The sequence below is a fragment of the Lonchura striata genome, chromosome 4 (assembly GCF_050655825.1).
Source record: "Lonchura striata isolate lonStrDom1 chromosome 4, ASM5065582v1, whole genome shotgun sequence".
NCBI classification, from domain to species: Eukaryota; Metazoa; Chordata; class Aves; order Passeriformes; family Estrildidae; genus Lonchura; species Lonchura striata.
The window spans coordinates 60,972,943-61,000,084 of NC_140706.1; the positions used below are offsets into that span (position 1 = coordinate 60,972,943).

A 27,142-nucleotide genomic window follows, 5' to 3' on the forward strand; every position below is an offset into this window, starting at 1 on the left:
GGTAGTGGAACAGCTCAGTCCTTTTCCATTTAAAAGTCCCTCAGCCTATTAGTCAACCTATTTGAAAAATCAGCACAATTGTTTGCATGTCTAATAGCATAAATTCTGAGCATATTCTTGGTCTTGGAGATGGTGAGTCCAGATAATTAAAGAAAAATGAGATCAAATTAAGAGGTGGCACTGAATAGATGCATTCCTAACCTACTGCATTCTGTAGCAATAGTCTCTCTTCAGAGAGAAGCAAAAGTAATAAAATCAGCTGGGATGTGAGGAAGGGCAGGATAGAGACTTTTAAAATGGAGCAGCAACTATAGTCCCCAACAGGTCAGTAAGTGTCGGCAAGGAGATGCAATCTCATGCACTGCTGCCACTGCTGCCACAATGCAGAATTCCCACCAGCTTTTTTCTCCTCTGTCAAAGGAGCACTCACATGAGTAACAGCAGATGAAGCAAAATTGGTTTTGTAGAGGAAAACTAGTTACAATTTTAATCACAGAAGAAGTTTGAATTAATAAAAAGGCATATTTTACTCTGTTCCCTTTTCAGCCTTTTGCAAAGAGTGTGTTGGGATTCTTCTGATGTTTTGGTAGAGATTTTTGGAGTGTTGTTTCTGATCATACTAAAGCAATTGGAAAATGAAGGCTTTACTTTCTTCTTGGTTAAGAACACAGGGAAACATTTTAAGAAGTGTCTAGTTCAGACTTAATTATGGTGCAGCCTATGGAATTTCTGATTCCAAACAGATATTCAGTGCTGGCCAGAGTCCTGCCTGCCAACTGTGCTTTCTCCCAGACCCTTGTAGCTTCTACCCCAACATATTGTCTGCTGGCTGCACTGGTGGGGCCCTGGAAGGGCTACAGAGCTCAATGGCCATTAAAACTCCTTTACTGACAGCACTTCTCTGGCATTCAGGCATGCTAATGTTGACGTAACAGGCAAGCATTTCTCCTGTTAGCAAAGCCTCACACAGCAGAGCAATCACAGACATTTTTGACAGAAAGCACACCTTTGAAGGCTTTAAGATCCTTGCAGCCTTTAAAAATTTCATTCTAAGATAGCCAGTTGCAAGATATTTCAAAAGCTTAAGTTTCCAGTGATCAAAGGCGCTCCTGAATCACACTATTATGTTCTCCTCCTTAAATCCTGTCTGCTTGGCAGTGTTGCTGAGGAATTCGGCAATTTATTGCTCCTACTCGTGCAGCATATTGAAACATGCAAACTGCATGCACAGAGCTCCTCCACAGTGTCACATATTCTGTTGACAACTCAGGATGTGACAACACATAGCAATATTTTGAGAAAACCAGATTGCTGTTTATCCCACCACTTAATTTAGAAAGCAGAAAGGTGATCAATGTTTAGTAATACCATTGTAGGCAAGAAAAACATGTAGGTGCCACTTTGTAGTCATATACCTTGAAAGTAACATCTATTTGAAAATAAAATTTGGGACGAAATTTTCAGTCTCTGACTTGAAAATTTCTTACAATTTTTTCCTTTGCTTTCCTGTTTGCAAAGGCAGGATGTATCCAGACAGCTCTGCGCAGGTGCCAGGTGGTTCACTATAAATGATGGTTGGCCATACAGCTCGTCACCTGTGTTTTATCCATCTGGATTTATTAGCATAAAGTAAAAACATTCAGTTCTAAGCTATTTTATCTCTCTGTTTGAACAACATAGCTGAATATTACTAAATGTTCAAATTGTCCATGGAACCTACAGGATAATTTATCTTTGCCCTTATGACAAACACAACTTCTCTTCTTGCCAGGAGGGGACAAAGAGGTTGGGATAAAAATTAGGTATATTGCAGCCTACTAATGGGCTTTAATTCCTATCTGTTTGCTCAAGTTTGAGGAGAAAGAACAGGAAGGCAACAGCTGTTCCCACAAAGAAAATGAGCTCTGAGAACGAGACCAGTTAACTTCCTTTCTTACATGGGTCTGTGACCTGTATTCTCTTGTAGTCTAAACCCTGATCTTGGCTTTTAAATACTTTTTTTTTTCAGAGTACAAAATTTAAAAAATCAAATTACAAAATATTAGCACCTGTGGCCACCTCCAAAAGATTTGAATCAAACTCTGCATAATCTGCATGCAAAATTAACATGCAAGCAAATACATAAGAATTAATATTCTCATCTGCCAGTATCTTCAAGTTTTGCAGATACCTACATAATGCAAATACACATCTGGTTCTGGTTTTACATGTATCTGTTAATGGGAAGTTTCGACATTTTTTTATCTTATATGAGGTCACAGGGAATATGCACCATTTTTAGAAGTACCAGTAATCTCCACTAAGCAAAATTGAGAAAGAGACATCTTAGACACCCCAGCAGGCCAATGCTCTGGCATTTGAAGTTTATCCCAAAACTAGCAAACAGGATAGAGAGATTTTTAAGCTGCAGAAGAAATTATACTCTCTAGCAAAAATATCTGATCAGACAACTGATCTATTGTAAAACAGGTTTTTGTCTAAGCGACAACAACAAAAAAACAACTTCGGTAAAACCTCATATTGCATTTCCTTTGCATACAAAGTGCAGGAGTTTTGTGTAGCAGAAACAATTGCATTTTTGGGGCAGAAGGAAGAGTAATATTTGCCTCAGTGTGGCAATGACAGTTGCACAAGGGAGTCCAGATAATTTTCTATATCCTGGAAAATCTGAACATTATGAATGCATAAAGACAACCAAAAAATGGGAAGCCATAAGCAGAAGCTCGGCAGTGCAGCAGAGAAAGACACACACACTCCTGGCACTTCCAACTTCAGCTTTGTGCTCAGTGCTGGAAGGCCACGAGGCATTTTCACTGGCTGTGACACAAAGGAAGCACACCAGAGCAACACTAGTGAATATAATGTAATTTTATATTTCTCAGGGTTAAGTTCCTCATAGATAATCACTGGCTTTATGAAAAATCCTACCATATCTCACTCTGAATTATTAAGACTGTTAATGAAGTGAAGCTTAGCTTGATTAATGCAGCAAAATATTTAGTGAAGTTTGCAAAGTGGCGACCCTCTGAGAGCTGGGAAGATTGTGCAAATAAGAAACATAATTTCAAAATTAAAAAAAAAATACATATTTGGGGGAGCAAAACATCTTGACTCAAAACTAGGGAATGAATAGGAAGGTTCTTTTAATGTTGCATCTTGAAGAGAAGCAATAGCACCAATCACCATGATATGTACTACAAACACAGGAGCTCCTGCATTTCATCATAAACTGCAGTGATACAGCAGGACAAACTGCTGTTGATAGCAAACCAAGATGTCCACAAAGTCTGCAAAGGAGCTTTGCTGACTTTGAGGGGTAATTAATTTTTAAAAGCTTATTCAATTTCAAATATTTCAGTTGAAGAGTCTTCATTTGAAAATGCTGCTTTTACATCCACGATGGAGGTGGGAATTGTGGAGGGTCTCAAACACATACTAATACATTTTTAGAGAGTATTGACTAAGAATCCCTGTTGCAAGTAATCTCTTGTAGATTTTCTTTGTTGCAAATAAAACTATCGATATATAACCCTTAATAAACTGGAATGTCAATTATTCTTAGCCACAGAAATGTCACAAAAGGCAGACATTCTACCCCAGGAGCTGTACAAGCTGCAGTCTGAGTCACTATACAGCAAGGAGCAATATTTAGCTAAAGCACCAATCCTGCCATTTTTAAAATTCTCTTGATTTTGTGTACTGCCAAAAACTTCTTATTGAGAATTACAGCAGCTTGAATCCCAGTCTTTGGGGAATATCTGCAAGACATTTCAGTGTCTGATTCTTCAAGTAGCTCATTAGGGTGATGAAAAGCCACATGATGAAGGGGCAGTGCCATCCATGAAGAGCTAGGGGTTCCTGTTGTCTTGAATTATTAACAAGTCAATATTTAGTGGACTGTTCCTGCCTGCCTGCCTACAGCAGGTGGTACCCTACTGCCTTTCACTTGGAAAGCATCTGCTTGCTCTGAGCCTCCCCAGAGCTTGCTACAGTCATTTGTTCGATTTAAGACAGACACTGTCATTATTCTGTGCAGCACTTCACAGAAATATTTCCTACTAAATGCTTGAACCATCTGAGCAGCACTAGGCAGGCTGCAGGCTTCATTAATAATGCATCCCTGCTTATCAATAGATTTAGACAACTGGTATTTAGAAGCTTCTTCAGAAGGAGTGGATTTTTTTCACACCAGTTAGCTTCATTCTGTCAGTTCCTTGATGTAGACATTACATCCAACTGAGTTCTGAAAGGCAGAGGTGCTAAAATTGTATTTGAGCTGCTCCCTTGCTTTGGAGAACCATTTGAGTGATGTAACTCTTCAGATCAACTCCTCTGGTATTTTATTCTTTGCTGGTTTCAGGGTTTAGGGGGAGGGGTGAAGGGCAAGGTTACATTTACATTAAAATGGAAATTTACCTTTATCTTACTTGAAATACCCAGAAACATTGGCTTCACATTCTCTAGTTTCAACTAGAGCTTCTCTGGACTCAGGTCACAAGTGAGGGGGGAAGATTCAGTATTAGATTTGCTGAGGAGTGTCAAGCACTTTTGGCAAAGCCTTCAGGATGCTAAATACAGATTAAAAACCATTGAAGTGCTGACTGGATCAAAAGCAATGTGAAGAAAGTACTTCATTTAGGGAAATGAAGGAATTTAACATAGGGAAAGGGAAAACAAATATACTACTCCATTTTGGAAAAAAAATGAAAAGAAAGCATCTTTGAATAGCTGTCATGATTATAGAGAAGAAGTCCTGAGATCCATTTTGATACTCCTAACTAAGCCTTCTGTCTGGACCAGGTTTCCTTTCCATCACCCCCTTGCTGAAGCCCATAACCTTCAGATGGATTTCAGCAATTTTCTTGTTTGCTGGACTAGTTCTATTTGATATTCAGGAACTGGGTTATTTTTGGTTTGGTTTCAGTTTTTACAAAGCATGAAAACAAATGGTTAGAAATATGCACAGATCTCCCAGATATTATCATATTTATTTATGATCTATAGAAATCTCTTTCAGCTTTGTTACTGCCATCCCTGCAAGTGAAAAAGCTGCTGTTTCCTGCAGTTCCTGTCTATTTGTCCCTAAAGATGCTAATTTATAGCTGATGTGTACCATCCACTCAGCAAATTTATATTTTTTGGTAGACTTGGAGTAATCCAGTGCTTTCACATCCCCTTTGACTCTGACTTGCATGGGGAAACTCTCTACACAGTTTGCTTGCTTGATTTCTTTCTTTCTCTATTTGATGGATATAATTCCTTGATTCTTAATTATAGGAAATAATCAAAATTTTGTTTTTTTTTTTTTCAATTGCAGGAATTAATTGAAAGAGACAGCAGAAAGTATGAAAATATTGAGGTACAATAGCAGTGGACAAACTTTGCAATCAGGCTAATTGAAGTTTGCTTTTGCTACTGATTTTTTTCAATGTAGAATTGCTGGTTGCTGCTCCAAGGACAGAATTAAGATTCAGCAATAAAGCCAGAATTTAAAAAAATAAATAGTTTGTTCTGAGAATTTTATGCAACTGTAAGAGAAATGAAATTATTTTAATCACAACTCTTCTAACTCCTTTGAGTTCCACAGTGGGTGAGGCTTTTCATAATGACACTCATTACAGGGGGTTGAACTGAAAGGACCTCTTTGGAAGTACTTTGCATACTACCCTTGTCCACTGCAACTAGGTCACACATGATTTCTCCAAAGATGTAAGAGCATATTTCAGAAGGATGACTTTCGGATCAAAAGGCAGTTCAATCTCTTTGCCTTTAATTCCACAGCCTAGCTAAGAGGTGCCAGTGGTAACTAATTCACAGCTCTGTCCACCAATACTATTTAACTGTTTTAAAAAACTTGCTTATTAAATTAGGAATGATTACTTATGGCAGAGCTACTGTAAGGTACAGAGAGGCAATGTATTAATCAGTTTTTTTATGTTTTGTTTTCTCTTTTAAAGGATAAATTCCCTGGTGCCATCATTAGGAGCCTACACGAAAGATAGGGAGGGATTATTCACAAGAGCAGGTAGTGGCAGAATAAGGGACATGGGCTTCACTGAAAGGGTATAGGTTGAGACTAAATACTAGGAAGAAATCCTGTACTGTGAGGGTGGTGAGGCTCTGAAACAGGCTACCCAGAGAAAATGTGGATGCCCAGTCCTGGAAGTGTTCAAAACCAGGCTGGATGGGGCTCAGATCAAGTGAAAGATGTCCCTGCCTATGGCAGGGTGGGTGGGATGGTCTCTAAGGTCTGTTCCAACCCAAACCATTCTGTGATTTGACAATATCCCTCTAACAGGGTAAAATTCATTAGCCATGAACAAAGTTAATTAATTAACAAATTTTCCTTCCCCATCTATATACAATCTTGATCTTTAACTTGACATCTTAAGTGGCCAGAAAAGGGCAGTAGATGAAAGGAATGTGCAAAAGCAATGAAGGAGCAAAGAAACAAAAGCAGCAGCTCTTCCTGAAGCTGAAGCAGTAGAGCAGCACAGAGCTTCATACTTTGGCTTGAAGGTGGACAACACCTTCTAAGTCAGCCTGTTCTTCTCCAGACAGTGTGATTCCCCTGTACCATCAGAGGAAATGATTTCACCCTCAAGCTAATCTGATTTTTGGACTGACATCCAATCAGAATTTAAAGGGGAAAAAAAACAAAAACAAGGAAACCACTAGAACTGGTTTAATAATTTTAAAAGAGATTTTAAATGATACTCACTTTATCAAGCTGATGAAAATGACAGTAGTGTCAGAGGGTAACAGGTTGCTAATAAATACAATAGTTTAGGAAAGTGCTATTCTTGTCATGGAAAAATATATTCTGAGAAAAATAATACCACTGTAATTCATTTTTGAGAGCTATAGAGACATCTTAGTGAGGAATGCAGTTATTAAAGGCAAAAGTACACAATATGTTGTAATGAAATGGTTGTGCTACACACTTCATTAAATGTTTTGTGAGGCACGTGGGAAATTCCAGCTCTCCTCCCTCAGAAGCAAGTGTTTGACATGGCTGGATCACTAGAGGAAGCACAGAGAGCTAGGCTAAAACAAAAACCACACTGCCTGTCTTGGTGACTCCAGCCCAAAAGCAAAGCTGAATGTGAGCAAAGATTAACCAAGGGGCTGCAGGAATTTTCATTTATTCTTCCAGGGCAGAAATTATGGTTCCAGGACTCATTGAGAAAGACCTTTTTGACTCCCAGTGTTCAAAAAAGAAGTTGATGTGAGCAAAGCTGAAGTTCGTTGTGAGCGACAATGCTGGGGAAAATCCGACAGACTGTGCTGTGCACGTGTCCATTGGAAGAAAACATGCTTGTTGTATGAGAGGCTGAAAGGCTTAAAAATTCAGAGAGCACAGTAGGGAGTCTTCCAGGAAGATTCAAAGGACTGATATGTTTTGAATGTGTTGAGTGTTTGATTTAAGGGCAGAAAATAAAGGGGAAAAAAAACCCAGTCAAATTGTATATGGATTTCAGAGAAATAGGAGCTCAGGAAGGATAGATGTGCTGGAATATCTATGATATTTGCATGATCATTTCAGAAGCTCACTGTTTTCATAAAAAACAACCCCCCAAAACACCCAAATAAAACAAAGAAAAAAAACCCTCCAAATCCTGTTCTTTAACATTATGAACAGCATTGCTGAAATGATGCTGTTTACAAAGCATGTTTTATAGTTCCAGTTCACTTTAATCCACTATTCTTTCACACGTGCAGAAAGAGCACATTACAGACAAGAACCAGGGCAGAAGAAACTGTGATTATATCACAAAAGCTGGGAAGCTGCTGAAGTACTGCTCCTTCCTTAAAAATATTTGCAATTGTGCTGGAAACTTGAGGACACACCCAGGAGAGCGAAAAAGAGCAAGAATAAGATCTTGTTGCAAAATGTTATAGAAATAATGCAATATCAATAGTGGTAGTTTCTCTTTTTGCTCATGGTTTATCAAAGCTTGCAGTCCACTAAACTGTTTTCCCTTGACTAGGATTTACAATATCATTTGAAAACTCTTAAGAGAAAATAAAGGATAAAATGTTATCCTTTTATCCACTTTCAGTGGCAAAGAAGCTCATATTATTGTCTTAGAGCAATCACAATAACAATTAATTCTGTCTGTACCCACAGATTCATTCTGAGAGAGCCCCTATGGGTATGAAGTCTGGGTGTGTCACCTGGCACATGTGTAAAACAGTATTTCAGTCTCAAATTCTCTCCTTGAAACAGCAAGGCCACATGCAAGTCCCGTGCAGCCTAACTCTCTGAATGGCAAGCCAGAGGGCTTGTGTTCAGATATATTTATTGATACTCTAGCAAATAAAACAAGCCCCTTGAAGAGGTTCTTCCAAAATATTCAGTGGTGCAGGTTCTGGCAAAGGAAGAAAGCACGAGGAAGTATTGGGACACTTTAACACTTTTCAGTTCCAAGGGATGTGCTCTCAGGTGTATGAAATGTTGCTTAAAGCCACCATCATATCTCTCTATTAAGTGTTAGCATGCTCCTTGGAAAAGACATAGGATGAGCATTCTTCTCCTTTTTCAATTTTTGTTTGCAAAGCTGAAGAGCTCTTCAGGGAACTGAAATAAAATGAATAGTAAAGTTTGGTTTAACACAGTTTTTGGCCATTCTTGTTTCAGTTCTGCATCTTTTAACCTCCAGGGCATAATTCTTCCTCCTAATCAATCCCCTTTTGCATTCATTTTGGGTTGTCTTCTTACTTTTAACATACAGCTTAGGATGACTCTCATTCCAGGGAGAGCTATACTCCTTCCTAATAGTATCATCTTGGTTGCTGCTAAAACTTCTTTTGATTCGCAATTATTAAATGCCTCACCCCCATTCAAATATGTAAGCTTCCCAGCTCTCACTAAATAGTGTCAGCTTTTCAGTTTGCCTTTCTAAGGCCCCAGAACTGTGGCTTTATCTTTCAGATTTATCAGAGAGAAGTCTGGACAAAATGGAACCTGGTCGAAGTGTAGTTTTTGTGTCCAGACCCTTTAGGTCTTGCTGTTCAGTGAAACTATGCATAACACATGATTATTTTTTGTTAGTTCACTGATCATTTGGTAAAAAAAAAAATCTGCCTTAGTTTACTTCAGAGAAAATCCAAGACCTGACTTGATTGGAAAATGAATTTGGGAAAAGAAGTTAAAGTATTCATATGCATGATTTTTCAGTGGACATTTTTTGTTCTTTGGATAAGTTCAAGGCTTCCATGATCACATAGATTCCACTACTTCTTCCTCCCCTTAATCCTCACCTCACCAAATGGATAATATCCAGTTCCAAACCTTAGATATTTCTCAGTGTGCTTGTTCCTGGTGGTCCCAGCACATTTTCATTTCACTAACAGACAATGCCACTACAGTTCCACTGGCCTCTGACTGTTTGCATTTTGCTTTAGGAAACTGAGATCAGAGAGGTGCAAAGGAGAGCAGCAAGGACGCAGGGAGAATACATTATTCTTCTCCGTTTGTCCAGAAGTTTAAAGTGCCCTGACAGCAACTAAATGCAGTTAATACAAATATACTGCCTGGTGGTACAATACATTTAGGAAGCAAAATCTTACCCAACATAGCATCAACTGCTTTGCTCCCACATCTGTCTCTAACCTGCTCCTCACAGGAGAGATATCCTTCCCAGGAGTATCTTTTAACAGGATTAAGAAAATAATATGGATTAATTTCATGCTTAAGGGTTGAGTATTAAATGCAGATGTAAAAGAAAATGAATGCAGCTTCAGTTAAGTGACAGTAACATACTTTTGCTTAATGTTTTAAGTAAAAAGTTGGTATTTTAACCAGGCAAAGCTTCTTTCTGTGTAAAATCCACATTTTGAACTGCTCAGATAAAAAATGTCTGCAGTTCCATGAAACCTGAAAGCTCTCTGTGGTATTTGCATCTTCTTTGCTCTTTTCCTAAAAGCATTTTTCCTGACATCCCTTACTGCTGGTGCCACCAAACACTCGCAGGCAAGAGGGCACAGTCTGGGCCTTCTTATGCTGAGATGTGAAAAATCAATTGAATCCCCATCAGATGGAATCACTGGTGCAGAAAGTGACTAAACACTGAAAGTTATTCTGTGATCCCAAAGTCTTGAAAGAGGATATTGCAAACACAGTCTACAAGCTAAAATATAGGGTGAATATATTTATAATAACTCTCTGCCTGGCATTGTTATGCTGAGCTTCTGTCCTTCTACAGGTATGTTGCTACTCATGGCTCAATTAATTTTCTCTCCAAATATTTCAATTCTTATAACCTCTGTATAATATGACATGCTATGACACACACTGTTATATCACATCACATCACGATAGTGAAACATACAGGATATTTCCATTCCATTACCATTATGCATTAAAACAGGGTAGACTGACAGCAGACTCTACATACTGTGATATAAACATGATATTTATTTCTGTTTCAAATCTGGGTGGTTCTAGGCTCTATGTCCTTATTTTACTAAATAAAATCTAATTATTATATGCTGTATATTGTATCTATAATATATAATTTAGCTGTGGGTATAAATAAATCCAACCTTACTTATCTTTCTTCATTTTTTTCTCCCTTTTTTTCTCCCTGTCATTTTCTGTATTTTCTGCTGAGCTTCCCAGCATCTTCTCTAGCCAGTTCTTTGTTTCTCTCTTAAACTTCACATACTGTCTTATGTATCTGTGCTAGCATATAAATGGGCTGCAGGAAGGATATTTTTTTTTTTGTGTACTCTCTTTTTGTGTCAGTCCTATTATAACATAATCAGGATGATAAATTATGCTTGAAAACTTTTAGTACAGATATAAAGAAGTCATATTATCTATTCCCAAAAGAGTGTTAATCATAACTCTTTAATCATAATGCTAATCATACACATATTTGGAAAAACCCAGGCATTTTTATGGTTGAGCACAGGAATAGATGTCAAAAGATACATGTTGTCTTGGCTTTTTCACAGTCTTGTGGTCACAAGGAAATGATCTGATTTTGATTTCTAGCTTGGTTTTCTTGTCAAAATACATGAATAATATTTGCCTTCTCGATTGGGTAATGCTTGATTCAGGTAATGCTTATAAAGCCTTTGAAAATACAGACTATGCTTGGCTAAAGAGGTGCAAATTATTCTTAGCTGTCAATAATGTTTTATAGAAAACACCATGGCTGGACATTCATCAAATTGGTCAATTAGTAGAAAGAAGAAAAATAAAGAAAAATAAAAAAAAGGGGGAAACTACAGCTTTGGAACAGCAAAAATCAAAGCCCAAATGTGATGCCAAAGAACAAACTTTTACATGAAATCTGCACAGCTGCTCCTCACCTGAAATGTGAAACCAGCGTAGACACATAGGCTGGTCAAAATTAAACTCTCCAGTTTTATGTATAAACTCTTTAAGTACACTGATGCTAATGCCGTGAGGTCAGTTAACTTTGATCTATAATGACAAGAGTACTAGCTCCCTAATGTATTGGAAAAAATAAACTTTCAGCATCCCTGAAGCCTCCCCGTGCTGCACGGAGTGTGCTCCTGATCTGTGACTGAGCACACTCTAGCGGTGCCTGGCGTACAAAAGTACAGGCAGGCAGAGCGGGCGGCTCCACACATCCACCTGTGCAGTGTGACACAGAGCTCGGCTGCGGGCAGCTCTCCCAGAGTTTCAGGACCCCTGGCCTAAAGATGGGTGACGTTGGATATTTGAGATTTCTACTTTCTGTACCTCGCTTCTCGTTGAGATTATATATTGCTTTAGTACATGGCTGGGGTAATTTATGGGAAAAAAAAAATGCGTGTCACTAGATTAATCAGTTTGAGATCATAATTTATCTCTAATGGCCTTTCTTTGACATGAAGAAAACAAAAGAAAATTAAAGCTGATAGGGCTGTTCTAGTAATGTCAAAAGTTGGCATTCTTTATCACTCTTTAACTTAAAAGCAGTCCTTGTCAGAATAATGATAAAGGCATCATCGAAATTTTGCTTTTCATCTGTCTGACATATAAATCAATGATCCAAAAAACAAATCATTATATATGTATTTTTTTAAAAGTGAATATAAAACAAGCCCGCTTGTCTACATTCTTTATTCATCTGTTACACCATCTCTCTGAGCACTCACTCACAGCTCAAGCTGCTCCCCCCTCCCAGTTATAACACTGACCCCGTTTAGAGAGCACATCTCAAACAGAGGCATTGGAATCAGTGGCCTTTTCCAGGGTGTGAGCTGACATAATGGGCAGCTTTGCTTCCTCTGGGGAGCAAGCACTCTCTTTATCACTAGGACAAATGACCTGGAGGAGAGGTATCCAAGGCAAGCCACTCTATTTCCTTATAAATGCCAGATCAGATCATAACACATTACTGTGACTCACTGTGTTAATGACCAGGCACTATTATTTGCAGGGAAAGCACGAGGGTGCATCCAGCTGAATCCAGGCTCTGGCTACCTCAGTGTACACTTTCCAAGCAGGAATGCTACTTTTAAAACTTCCCTTTCCCTTTCAGAACACATATTTGAAGTTCACAGTTACAAACAGACCAAAGCATTGCCAAATTAACCACAACCAAACAAATGCTGTAGATAAAAAAGCTTTACCTTTCAGCACTGCTGACCCTGGAAGCAGCGAAAATGATGTGTCTTTCACATCGGGGAACGGTGGTTTTCAGCTCTCAAGAGGCTCCTCCAGAATCCTTCACTTCGGATTTTTCTTTACTTTTTTATTTTCAAACGGCACATTCTTATTCCTCAGAATGGGCAAATGCCAGCACACTGTACATCTTTTCACAGAAGTACAAGACTCCACCTTGTCCCTCTTGTAATGTGAAAGTTGAGCAGGATTAGCTGAGCCTAAAAAGTAAAATAAACAAAACAAAAAATTATTTTTCAGGATTGAATTAATAAAAACCAAAGATATAACTATTCTATATTTGGGGGAAACAAAAAAAAAAAAAAAATCAGAGCCTACTATGGGAACAACTACAGATAAATTAAGAAATTTAAGAAGTAGAGAAGGAAAATAAAGGTCAGATGACAGAATATGGGATAGACAAGAAGAGAGAAGAAAAATTACAGGATTAGAAACAATAAAAAGAGGGAAAGTGTACAGTAATAAATTGGAAATACTAGAAATAAAAGTATTAATAAAAAGCATCTGTTAATTTTAACATAAGTCTGGGGAAAAAAGGAAAATGTTTAACACCCACAGTGAATCTAAAAGCTTCCTGAAGGAAAAAACCCAGTCAACAAACCAACCAACCAAGAAAAACCTCTAAACAAACCAGAATAAATGTAGGAAATTATAAAGACAGTGCATGGAGGGAAGGAAAAATATAAAGGTGTTACACAAGGACATAGCCTTTGCATTGTTCCCCAATTCAGTTGTCTGCAGTCACAGAGAGTCATATTATGGAATCCAAGATCAGAATTCACTACCAAATATTCAGTTTATGTCAGGCCATGAACCACATAACAAGTGTTTAAATTTAAAAAATGCTTACTGCACCAAAATACAGAGTCTGAGGCAGAGTGCAAAGTCGAATGTGTATCATAGGGCTCCTATGCTAATGCCTCTTTAAATTAAAAGAGGAATTTTAGTTTAAAATGCTCAGAAGCTGTACTGCCATGCTTTATGGGAAAGTTTAGAAAACATTTATTCCTGCTACCTTTACTGAAACTCACATGCCATCCAAAGATATATCAAAGCAGAGGATACTGGAGACTTTAATTCAAGCTCCTTTGATAACACAACCCTTAGGATGCATAATTTTTCTCAGTGAAGGTATTCACAAAATTATGTGTATTCCCCAGTGTATTCATACACATCCTTAGAGGTATTTTCAAATTAGGAGCATAAGCATGAGTGCTCATTTCTGTTCAGATGGGGAAAGTGGAGTTCCCTTCCCTGGTATTCCCTTCCATGTCTGAGAAATCTGTGAGAAATCTTTGAGCTCTTACTCTTACACTGGTTTCAGAAACTTGACTGAACTATTCTAAAAACAGTATTCAGGCTGAAGTACTTATTGCAATGAAAAGCTGCTGGCAATGGACCATGCAGAGTATCTGTCTCCTTCCTCTGCCAAGATCCCTGCTTACTGTGCTTTTATCTGTGTTTATCCTCTAAACTAAACTCAAAGTTGGCAGCACTTGGATGTCTGTGTCAGAAGGATCAAGAAGTTTGAGTTTTATATATATAGATGCACTCAGACATATACAAAAATATATTTCTGTATGGGCTCCTTAGTTCTGCGAACAAAACTTGGATTCAGGCAAAAATGTATTTCTTTTTCTATACAATATCAACCACGTGTCTGGTTTTGAGCAACACAATTACTCTTCCCCAGAGCCACCAGGAAATGGATTCAGTAACACCTTCTGAAGAGAACAGAATATAGATTAGTCCTTGTTAAGTTTATATCTGATAAGAGTGTCATATTAGAGAAAATGCACAAGCATAAATTCTCCAGATAGCAGATTGCCATTATTAGCTTTTCCCCAAGCAACTCCCTGACACCTGTTTTCAGTACCTTCAATTACATTAAAGAGTGAGACAGAAGCACACAGGTCAGAGTAGAAGAAATATCTATAGGTTGGATCCTTCATCCCTGAAAAACCCCAAATAACTTATACTTACTCTTACTCCCACTAGCCTTGGTAAACGACCAAATTTTGCTAATTTTGAAGGGTTTTCTTTCACTCCAAATTTCTGCATCTGTTGTGCTTTCCTTGTTAACCTCTGTATAATGATTATCATTTCCCATCTTACAGCAGCATGCTACATTTGATTGAGCATGATTCTGACATTTATATGGGTAATAATATTTTGCAGTAGTTTCTTATCTTAAAATATTTATTAGAATTTTTTTTTTAAAGATGATTTTTTGAAGAGACAAGTGCCAGGCAAGTTCCTGGTTTTAACTTCAGAAACATTAACGTTGATAGCATTTACTAGAAATATAATAATTAGCTAAATTTAAAAAATAAAGTAGTTAAACCAGGATTTTTATCCAAGTAAAAAACCCCAAATTGCTAAGCTTGTTATATTTTAAATATCTGTTAATGATCCCAGTCTGTTTTAAAAAAAAGCCTTATTGGAAAGGATATTTATGCAGAGCCACTGTGATAAATAGGTAAGAGCTGGAATTTCTAATCCTAAGGACAATTTGCTGATGCAAGCTGAATACAAATGGGTTGTAATCACATTTTTCCTCCTGGTTCTGTACATATTTGGAGCATGCAAAACTTCATACTGGCAATTTGCACATGTAAGGCTGTACATAAAAACACATTGCCCAGAGTGAATCATGGCAGAAAATTAGACTTTCAAAGTTTCCTTTTCAGCAGTACCAGAGAGTGCCCTGAATTACATAGGCTGGACACCCATGATACTCAGCTGTATGTAAAAAAGTCAGTTTCTCAACTAATGAAACCATCTCTCTTTTGTTCAGTCTACAGAACGACATAAAGGTGATCCTTTGAATTAAACTTACATAAAGCAGGAGTCACGGTGGCTAAGCTGAGTGAGGCTAAGCATCCACATGAACCTATAGAAATGAATGTTTCATAGCTGTGGACAAAGATAATGGCATGCAAGGAACGCTGTTCTAGAAAATGATGTTGCCTTTCATCCTTAATAACCAAATAAAAAATGGGAAGTCAGTACTTGGGAGCTACTCCAGCAAGCAGATCTCCAGGAAACAAGGTTCCCCACAGACTCTTCCTTGATCTTAAAACTTAACGTGAAACATTTATATGCACGTAGCACCTGGCCACAAGACGTGGGAAGGCACTTTTATCACACTGGATGTATTTCTTCCTTAAATAATATATTTCCTCCTTTTTTCCTTTTTTTTTTTTTTTTTTCCCTCTCCTGGAAATGGAATACATCCTCAATAATGTTTCTGTACCTTTTTTTTTTTTTTTTAATCATTGTAAGAACCAGGCAATCTTGAAAAACTTAACATCACACAACTGTAAAAACTATTAATACCCCTCAAACTGTCTGGGGCTGAATTTCATCCAAGTTTCTAAAAGCAAAACTATCCAGTTAAGATAAATAGAGCATTATTTCAATGAATAAGTGTTTTTTGGTTGCTTTTTTAATGTGTTAATTGAATGCTAATTTCACACTTGCATTTCCCTGTACATCTAAGTACATGGATAAACTGTTCACAGACTAAGTCCAACTGAAACTACACAAAAGTCAGTTGAATTACACACAGAATTTTCCCAAAGGAACTCCAGAAGAGTTAAGAACAACAGTCTGTGAGCCTTAAATTGTTGCTCCAAAACTAGTGCCAACTTTGCAATGATTGACTCACATGCGTCTTAAGCAGGAGTTAAAATATCAAACCTGTAAAACACATGTATTATATGTACTTCCACATAATGTAGCTGCATGTCTGTTTTCTTCAAACTACTCTTGTTTTTATCTACATCTCTAATGTAGCTTGCAATCAGTATATGTGCAAACCTCCACAATAACAACATAAAGCAACCTCAATGCTTCCACTGAAACAAAGAGAAAAACACATCTGGAATAAATACTTATTTGCCTCTGATTACACGAAAAGTTCAAAATTTTCAAACTATTATCCATTAAGACCAATGTCGGTTGAGAACACAGGCAGACAAAATAAAGCCATTTTTGTTTGTGCAAAATAACTCTCCAAATTTTTCTCAAACAAAAATGTTTCATTTTACTTCAGCTTTGTCCATGTCCTGCATTTTGGCTGAGAGCAAACTAGAAAAACTCCAAACAAAACCTAAAACCCTACAAAAAGAACCCAAACCCAGAATACTCAAATGTGAAAATTAGGGCATTTGGTCATTCAAATTCCTGCTAGTGACTCCATTGCTACTGTGATACAAAGCCATTTTTCCATTGTTTAAATGTGAAAGAAAATTTCAAGAAAAACTCTGAAAGTTTTTCCCCTGATTACTTCTGTGGTCTGGGACATGCAGAGTTTTGACAAGAAATTTTAGCCCTAAACAGCTCCTTATAACTGCATCTGAACTTTTGTCCCTTTTGCAGTATTCCCAGGGACATCAAAAAGAAACATTAAGGAGATCACAACTACACAGGAGGAAAACCAGCTATAGAGATTGCACACAACTCAAGCAGTAAGAAATGCAATTAGATCCAGAGAAAGCAAATGAGGAAATATTGGAAAAATTCACCATCATTTTCACATCTCACTACATCAGAAATCTTTGCTGTAAAGCCTGAATTAGATTTGCATCACATAAGATTAGGGTTTGAAACAAGAAAAAACCAGCAACTCTCTTCCTGTGCAACAGAAAAAGAACATAGTATTAGTACAGTTATTTCAACAGCACTCATTTCTCCAGATGATTTTTTTCTAGATTTGCATATGTGTGGGAAAATAATAAACATTCCTCTTCTCTGCCTTCCCCTGCATAATTGTGCATTGTTCCCAGTTCACGTTTTGAAACCTGAGGCATGGAAAATTTTCTGCACAAGACACAAATACTGGGTTACATGGTCCTCCCTGTGAAGTGCTGCTGTGTTCCTAAAGCTGATGTGTGGAGAAATGTAGAGTCTCTGAATGGAGATTCAAAACAGCCCAGCATAATAAGCAGGAACCCCATTGCATTTTGTGGCAAATAAAGGGAAGTGAGCACAGTCCTAACCCAGACAGCAAGAGCTTGGCATTCTTCAGGGACACAGGACACATTTAGTCAGACCACACCCCAGCTTTCCTCGGCAAATATCAGAACCACTGAGCAGCTGAAGCAGCATCTTCTACCCACTCTCATGTATTTTGCAGAGTCCACCCTAAGAAATACAGGAAACCAAGCACAGGAGCTGGGATGGGCAGAGAAACCCCAACTCCATACAGAGTGGGAATCCTTAAGGATGCTGTAAAGATTTAAAATTTGAACAGAGGCAACCCAAAGGGCAGAAACCTCTGTGAAAAGTGAGTCCCTGATGAGAATTTACATTTGAAACCATCACTGCTAAAGTTTGCTTATTTTGTTTGTTAAATGCACTTATGAATATAGTTGCTTAGCATGAGGCTGTTTCCCACCCTCATTAAGGGCTTAGAGAAGAAGTTAATTGCAAAGTCCTGCTCCAGCAGGACTCTTTTACATGAGTCCAAAGGCTGGGACTTGGTGCATCCTTTACAGGTGGAGACAACAAAGATTGCTTCATAGCAGTGTAACTTTCTCAAAGGGAACTGAAGAGGAGGTGGCAATCATACCCAGCCTTTGCACAGATCAGTCTGTTAACTACGAGACACTGCAAGAGAAAGGCCAGGCTTATGGCCAAGCTCAGTCTAAATCTTGATACTAACTCAAACTTCCTATGTGACACCAGGCAAGCTGCCTATCAGTCTCCATTATGCAGCTATTAAGTGGGAATTCAGGGTCCCTCCATGTTTCCTCACCATCAGCCAGGTCTATTCATTGCAAACACTGGGCAGCAAAAGCCTTCTATTATTCGTAGGCTGAGGCCAGGTGGGATTAGGACACCTTCTTGTCTGACCTTTTGCATACCTGGGGCTGTTCTGTGGATAGGTAATACTCACTGGGCAGCTGATCACAAATGGGGTGTTCTCCAGGTGTTCTTTCAAAAGAGAAATAATAATATTAACTCAAACACAGTCATCACCTTCCTCTGTCCATCTAACATGCTGGGCCTATTTAGGATTTGGATGCAAATTTTGTTGTTCTTACAAAGCCAGCAAACTTCTCTGTGTTTCTTCTTTATTTGAAAGTTGTTTCAGAATAGGATTTTTCAAAATGAAAGTTTCTGAAAGAGTTCATAAATGCAAGGGTATTTCAAAGGCAAAAAGTACTTCAACATCCCAGATCCTGAACTGATAATAGTGTGTACGAATGCACTCAGAACTCATGGAATTTTTTCTAAATTAAGCATGATACAGCTTTAAGAGAACACAAATTCTGGAAATCTGTGAGACTGCTGTTCTAGATACATAAAACCATACAAATCAGAGCTCTTTAGATTAACTTAACTCACTCATCAATGTCTAAATATTATAAGGCTTTTCCAAGTAAAATACCCATATTCTCAGAGTGAAGATAAGTTGACCTAAACCAAAGTTTACCAAATCACAATCCTTAACCTTCTTGCATTTTCAGAGAATGTCCTCAGTGGCATTATTTGCTTTCTGCAGGTTTATAATGGAGTATTTAAATAGCACTCTACTTAGGAGATGATCAAATAAAATTCAGCTTCATGAGAATAAATTTTGCTCCACACTTCTGCTTTATTAAAAAAGAAAACTGCACAAATACTCAAATTATTAGTAGAACCTTAATGTTTTATATTTTTGATGAAGTGGAAGAAAATAGAAGAAAACAGTGGAAAAAAACCCTGCAACAAGAAATGTAACAGAAAGCATCAGATACATGCTATGGCATCACCTGCTTAATCCACTCATGACTGTATTACACACTGCCATCATGTCAGCTCCCAGGAAAACACCATCCATATTGCAAAGGCAGTGATTCACACTGTTTCTCAGACAAGCCTGTGTGTTTATCCTCAGGCCTTCCAATCCTTGTTTAAGGAACTATGATCATCTGAATGTCAAAACTCAATATATCAGCTTCAATATATATGAAGGGAGTGAAATATAGAGGCTAGCAGCATGTGAGAGTTAAACAAGATGATCTGATCATCCCCTCTGGCCTTACTGTGACACCTAGCACTGAAGGGAAGGAGATGGAAGATGTGCTGTCCCCTTTCTGTCTCCTTTTAATATGACCAAGCTGATTTAACTACAAAATTTGAGACAGAACCTAAGACAGTCCTCGACTATGCTTCTTTCTCACTCAAACAGCTCTGAAGGTGTCTGCTGTGAGAACTGCTTATAGGAAAGAATACATTGAAGAATGGATGTAAAGTTTTTCAGATCTGAAGAAAATTTAACTTAAACACAGGCTGGAAAATAACTTGGTTTGCAGGGAAGGCCCTATTCAGGAAAATGCCCTATGGTCCAAGACTTAGAATGGACCCTGTTATGCATGATGGGGTGAGAGAAACTGATACTGGAGCTAGAGGAAATGAAATTAAAATGGCAAGCACAGGGCAAGTGTGCTACCAGCTGGGGTAAGAGCCTGAAATCAGGAGCAATCAGGAGGTAACAGGAAACTTGTAGGTTTGGGAGGGATGTCAGCTTATCTAATTTGATGCTGGAGAGGGCTGGGCTGAAAAGACAGCAACCCAGGGAGAGCTAAACCAAAAGTGAGCTAGGAAATCAGAGAGAGCACTGAGGTAGCTGCAAATGGTAAAGAGAAATGAGAAGAAGGACTCAGGGAAGAATACTGGGACAAAATACAGTTGCAGGGAAGAGGATGAGATGGAAGGCTGAAGCAGGGAAAGGAGTAGTCAGACAGAAAGGTTCAGTCTTTGAGGATCCAGTCCACCAGCCAAGACTTCCTTCCCAGAATCTTGGATGGGAAAATTTCTCCACACCTGGCAAGAGGTTAGGACATCCACAGGATGCACATCCTTTCTTCCTTTCTCCTGACAGGCAGCATAAAAATAACTCCCAGCTACTGCTGTCAGTGACATGTTAGCTCAAGTAGCAGATGGCTGTCAGATGCATCCAGAGATTGCCATCTTGCTGATGACCCCTGTGGGGGTGTTATGATTCCACAAAATCTAGTTCAATGTTTTCACTTTGCTTTTCTAAAAACCTAGGGAATTACACAAAGTATTAAAAACAATATTATGCTTGCAAGTAAAGAATGTATTAAGATAAGCAGTATCAAGATTAAAAATGCCTGCTCTTTTTTTCATGTGCCCTCTTCAGTGCATGCTTCATGTGGTGCACATTGCTTTACAGGGGTAACAAATGCTACTGTCCTTATAATTTTGTCTCATTTCTTTTTCTGTTTTTTCTGCTGTTGTTTATTTGCTTAATAATGCAGAATAGGAGATCACTATAGCAAAAATAAAAAAGTGTATTCTTAGGGTCAAGACAGTTAAATGCTGCCTAAATATGAGATTCCATATCTGCTTCTGTATATAACACAAGACAGAACTAAGCAGAAATATTAACTAACCTGATGACCACAAACTCTCTAAGTTCTTACACATTCCATGTGAAACATCTGGCCAGGTTTGCTGAGTACTCATAGTTTCAGACAAAGTTTAATTTATTATAGTAGTTTTCTGAATACCTAATATAGCATAAAAATGCAGATTGCTTTGAAAAGCTTTTTCAAGACATCTCACTATAATCACCAGAATTAACAGCTGTTTGATAATTTTAAACTCTGTCTCACAACACTGTCCATGTTGCCCAGTAACACTGCTTGATTTTTGTATGGACATTGTGAAGTATTACAGAAGTGTCTGCAATAAATTACTAATTCAGTCAGCATCACAGAGTATGAATCTCATATTTCATATTTTTCAATGAAGATTAAAAAAAGCATTGAATGTTGACCATCCCTGGTGAAGACAAAAACACATTGGCATGACAAAAATAAACAGTGTGTGCCTGTATACACAGACACTGTAATTTCTAATTTTGTACAAAGGAGAAAACATGGGATGCACAATGTTATATTCAAAACCATGCTCGATTTTTCAGCTTCAATATTTATTTTTTAATCCAAATTTTTGAATGCAACATGCTATAAACTCATCTACATAGTATTCAGAATTTATAGGAGAGACGAAGGCTCACAATTTGAATCAAAGTGTAACCTATTTTTCCTGCTTATGGCAGGGAGTATGGATTAGATCATCTTTAAAAATTGCTTCCAGCCCAAACAATTCTATGATTCTGTACTAGTTTGGGAACTGTAACCTGACGTGTTACTTTAGAACAAATGGCAGCATAAAGATCTGTCAAAGATAAACTTAATTACGTGATATTGACTAATTTTCTGGCACTGAGACAATCATAATTCATTCCAGTAAGAACAGAATCAAGCAAGCTCACTATTTCCACTTGTGTTTTTCAGGCATAGCGAACCCCATGGAAGATGTGGATTTTTGATGTTTTATCCATAGGAAGAAGCATGACCCCCAGACCATTATAATCCTAGATAAAACCAACTAAAACTGCACTTCTGGAAAAAATACCTCATGCACAGGTGCTTGTTTCAGACGTGCCTGGAGCCTGTGGGAGACCTTTGCTCCTCGGCTGTGTTTTGTGGGCAGCAGGACCGGGGCCACGATCATCCCTGTACTTGGAACAGGTGAGGCTGCGCCTCAAATCCTGGGTTCAGCTCTGGGCCCTTCACTACAGGAAGGACATTGAGGTGCTGGAGTGAATCCAGAGAAGGGCGACTGAGCTGGGGAAGGGCCTGGAGAGTAAATGTTGTGAGAAGTGGCTGAGGGAGCTGGGGCTGCTCAGCCTGGAGAAAAGGAAGCTCAGAGACCTTCCTGCTCTCCACACCTCCCTGGGAGGGGGCTAGGCGGCGGCTCCCTTCTCCGTGATAACGAGCAACAAGACGAGGAAATGGAGTCAAGATGCACCAGGGGAGGTTTAAGTTTGGATATTTGGAAAAATTTCTTCACTGTCTGGCTGCCCGGGGCAGTGTTGGGGTCACCACCGCTGAAGGTATTTAAAAGACACGTAGATGCGGCACTTGGGGACACTAGTGATGGACATGGCTGTGCTGGCTGAACGATTGGACTCGGTGGTCTCACAGCTCCTTTGCCTAAGACCCCGCGATTCCATGGAATGCCCGTATCCCTGGAAATTCACTCTGGGGGCGCCGAAAATCCGGCGAAGAGCAACGGCGCCATCTAGCGGCGGCGCGGGGCGCCTCAGGCGCCGGGCCCGCCGCGGGAAGCGGCGATCCTGGGAGTCCTGTGTCCCGGGGGAATCTGGGTCCCCCGGGGGAGATCGGTGTCCCCAGGGGGAGATCTCTGTCCCCAGGGGGAGATCTGTGTCCCCAGGGGAGATCTCTGTCCCCAGGGGCAGCGCCGTGCCTCACGGGCAGGCGGGGACACCCAGAGATGTCACAGTCAGAGGCGCAGAGTGGGAAAAGGCGTTTGGATCTCATCCAGTCCAACCCCCTGCAATGAGCACGGACGTCTTCAATTAGATCAGCTTGCTCCGAGCCCTGTCCTATCTGGCCTTTAGTTTCCAGGGATGGGGCATCTGCCACCTCACCGGCATTAGAGAGTTTCATCACCCCTCCTTCCTCCTCATATCTAGTCTAAATCGATCCTCCACCAGCTCAGAACTATTGCTCCCTGTCCTACCCCAACGGGCCCTGCTACACAGTCCACCCCCAGCTGTCTCGTAGATCCTTTAGGTATTGTAGGTGTTATGAGGTTCTCCCTCAGAGAGCATGGGGCCTTCTCCATGCTGAACAGCCCCAGCTCTCTCAGCTGTCCTCATAGGAGAGGTGCTCCAGTCCTCTTATCATCTTCAGGGTCTCCTCCACATCCATTCTAACAGGTCCATGTCCTTCCTGTGCTGGCAACCCCAGAGCTGGGTGCAGCACTGCAGGTGGAGTCTCACCAGAGCAGAGGGCCAGACTCACCTCCCTTTGACCTGCTGCCCATGCTGCTTTTGGTTGTGGTGTTTTTTTTTTTATTTTTTTTTTTCCCTTTATGTTGCAATTGTCTTTCTGGGGTGCAGTTCATCAGTTCATGCTCCTGGCTCATGTCTAACCTCTCATCCACCAGCATCCCCAAGTCCTTCTCGGCAGGGATGCTCTCAATCCCTTCATCCCCCAGCCTATATTAAGACCACGGGTTGTTCCAACTCAGGTGCAGCAGCTTGCACTTGACCTTTTGAACCTCACAAGTTTCCCATGGGATCTCTTCTTGAGCTTGTCCAGGTCCCTCTGGGTAACCTCTCATCCCCTGGGCATTTCAAAGTATCCTCTCTTTTGTCCGTAGATGCCAATTTAATATGAAAAACTCTAAAAAGTTTCCAGTCAGGATACACAGATAGTTGCTTTTTCAGAAAACAAAACAAGGCAAAACAAAAAAATCCTCAGTACACCTAATGTGTCAGATAAATAAATAAATAAATATCAAGAACCACTTACTGAAGAGACTATGAGTTATTTTCTGACCACATTGGCAAAATGTATTTTTCCACCTTTCTATCTTGGAAAGCTGAATGATTTTTGCTGTTTCTGGAAAGCTTCATTCAGCATCATAGTGACACTTAACTGGGAAAACATGCCATGGAAATGCCAAGGCCAAGTGGTTTAAGGCTGGCACGTCATAATCAGTTGAAACAAGAGCCTTACAAATGGGAGTGCTGAGCAAACACAGGCAAAATGTGGTCACTTTTTGTTCTAGTCCAGAACTTATACAGGCTGCACAAGGAAATCAAATTAAATATTATCTGTTTTGCAGCCCAGGTGTTTCATTATATCCATGTAAGTCGACCCAAAATTTCTAAAAAGGAGCAAAATTTCAGTTGCTAGAACTGTCCTTGAAAAATAGGAAACATTAAGTACATGACCAAAACCTTTTGAGGATTTGCCCAATATAATGCCTCCATGAGCACATGAGGTCAATTCCTCCAGAAGTGTGACACAGGAAGTTTCTGTAGCCAAAACTAAACTTTTGTAAGCCCTGTGTTTAGTTGTCATCCATACAGTCAGTGAGGCTTCTTCTTCTTTTTGGTTTTGTACCAGAACAAAGGACAGGAGGCTTATCCTATCACAGGCTTTAGCAAAAGGCAAATAGAGCTGTAATGGTTTAAGCTGTAGCCGCACACCTCTACCAGCCCCAGCTTGCTTTCCAAACCCCAGATTTGATTTACAAGAAGGGAATACACACTTTTTCCTGTTTAAAGCTAAATTGCTTCACATTACAATAGCTGAGGCTCCAAGCACTTCCTTGACTCAGCTTAGAGATAGAAACCTCCAGCAGAGACACAGCGGAGAACTGCAGATTGAAGAGACAGTTTAAGATACCATGTCAAGATTCACCAGAATCTGTCTGTTAAATCTTCAAAAAAAAAAAAAAATCAGTGAAATTTTTACAGACATTCACCTGACTTGCTGTATCCTAGAAAATGGCAAGGAAGGGGATTAGGCTTAGCACATATATCACAGCAAGTAGTGGTTTTCTGACTACACAACTGCTTTTCCTTAAAAGAGTACATGTCCTTAATGTGCTGCCAAAAACTCCTGCACTCAAGGGGGCCCAGATGAAGCATTTTCAAATACTTGCTGGGTGCCCCTGACTGAAATGATTCTCACTTGAAACAAGTAGCAGATTTCTTATACACAGCACACAGGGAACCTTCTTATACACACATCACACTTCTGTGCAGATGTGGAGACAGAAGCTGTGAAAAGGACACACGAAAGCCAGAAATAACCATAACAGTGAAATCTTTCCTTTTCCTCCTAAAAACTAATAACAACACTACAGCACATTCTGGGTAGCAGTAGTTTGTCCATGTGCCAGAAAAAAAAATAAACAAAATAAAACTTAAATTAAAAAAATTTAAAAAACATCTAAAGAGTTACACAAGCCAAGTCCTTTGAGAGAAAAAGCAGCCCTCTTAATAACCAAACATTGGGTCCTGGCATTAGTTTTTAGAGCTCTTATTCTTCTCCTATATGACTGCAGCAACTCTGAATGTCTGTTTATCCTTCTGAGGTCTGTGGAAGAATCTATTTATAGTTGTGGGATACCAGTGCTAGTGCATCATGACACTGGCCTCTGTTACTGGAAATGATCCTGGCCGATTTGCAGGCAACAGGATGAGTGACTGACACATCCTATCAGAACAAGATTCTAGAGAAAAAGAACAATTCTAGAGAAAAAGTGCCAAAAAGAAAATGGAAGCCTCGAGATGCATGGGAAGGTACTGAAAACAAAACAAAAAATGGTAAAATCTCCTTTTGAATCCAATGGCCCTCATTTACAGACAAGTAAATAGAGTAAAGAACAAGTCAAAGTATCATTTCTGTTACATGAGCTCTTAGACATGTTCTAATTAAGATACATTACATGTTCTAATCAAGATAACAAAGGTTGTAATTCATCAAAGATGAAAAGCATCCATACAAACAAAAGCCAAGGGTACCAGCCCTGATATGCAGTTAAAAAAACCTTGTTCACTTTACTCAGACTGTGCATCACCACAAAACCACTAGAATAAAACTCCTAGAACTGATTTTGCTGGTAGTTAGAGAGTTACTCTCCTCTGCAACCTATCAGGACAGTATCCTCACCGAAGCAGGAAAAAAAAAGGCCCTACTGAGATATCAGCTGACACATTTTTGCATCTTCCACCACTTTCTCTTTTCCATTCCCTAGAGTGCTATATCAGTCAACACTTCACAACATCCACATTCCCTTATCAACAATCAGACACTAGTGTTCATGGCACTCCCTTGCCAATGGATAGGCAAGTTTGACACATGACTTATTTATTTTGGAGATTTGAGAAACTGTGATTCTTGGCTCTCAGCATTTCTAAGTTTGGGAACGGCTTTATTTATCACCAGCTCTGAATTAAGGCTGTAAAACTGCTATGAAAACATGTAGATGGTCCCTTAAAGGAGAGCTGTGCAACACTGCAAGTGAAATGGTTAAGCACTATGTCTGGTTATTAATAAAAGGAACTGAGCTGCATGCTGATATCACTGGAGTGTTTGCCATGCTTTGGGATAACAGGCCTCTATTTATATGCACTGGTGCACAGGCCAGGCACTCTGTGCTAAGCACAGGTGAGGGTAAGAATACACAGCTGTGAGCTGTCTTCTCCCTTTGAAATTGCATTCTCAAGTTACGCAAATAGACCACTTTCAAGGTGCTTTTCCTAGAGTTTAAGGGAAATCTACAGCATTGCCACAGCTCTAAACTTTTGTGGGTGTTCAAATGTCACCTAGTGGGAAAGCTGGTTTGCACAGTGTGAGCAGGAAACTCCTATTAGGCTTTCCAAAAGGCATCCCCACATCACAGCCACTGCATGGAGAAAGAAGGGTATTCCTTCATGTACGACACAGCCTGCTAACTCCTCTCAGTACTGTTCATCTAGCACTGGTTATTTCAGAGGAAGCTACTATTTCATGTAGTAGAAATGAGTGATTTGCTTTAGCAGGGGTCATTGTTCCATGACAAAGCAGTCTGTTGCTTGGACAGGGCAGAGTACCACTATAAATATCAGCTTCTTACAGTTATTTCTCTTCTTAGTGGAGGTTGATA

The 27,142-nt window shown here is 39.3% G+C and overlaps 1 protein-coding gene across 1 annotated transcript in view; it reads right to left on the bottom strand.

Moving 5' to 3' along the window:
* Window positions 1-27,142, bottom strand: part of TTC29 (tetratricopeptide repeat domain 29) — a 274,748-nt gene that overhangs the window by 170,590 nt on the left and 77,016 nt on the right. The window contains exon 2 of the mRNA XM_085579270.1: window positions 12,595-12,846. The gene's annotated coding sequence lies outside the window, so the exon portion shown is untranslated. The remainder of the gene's footprint in view (window positions 1-12,594; window positions 12,847-27,142) is intronic.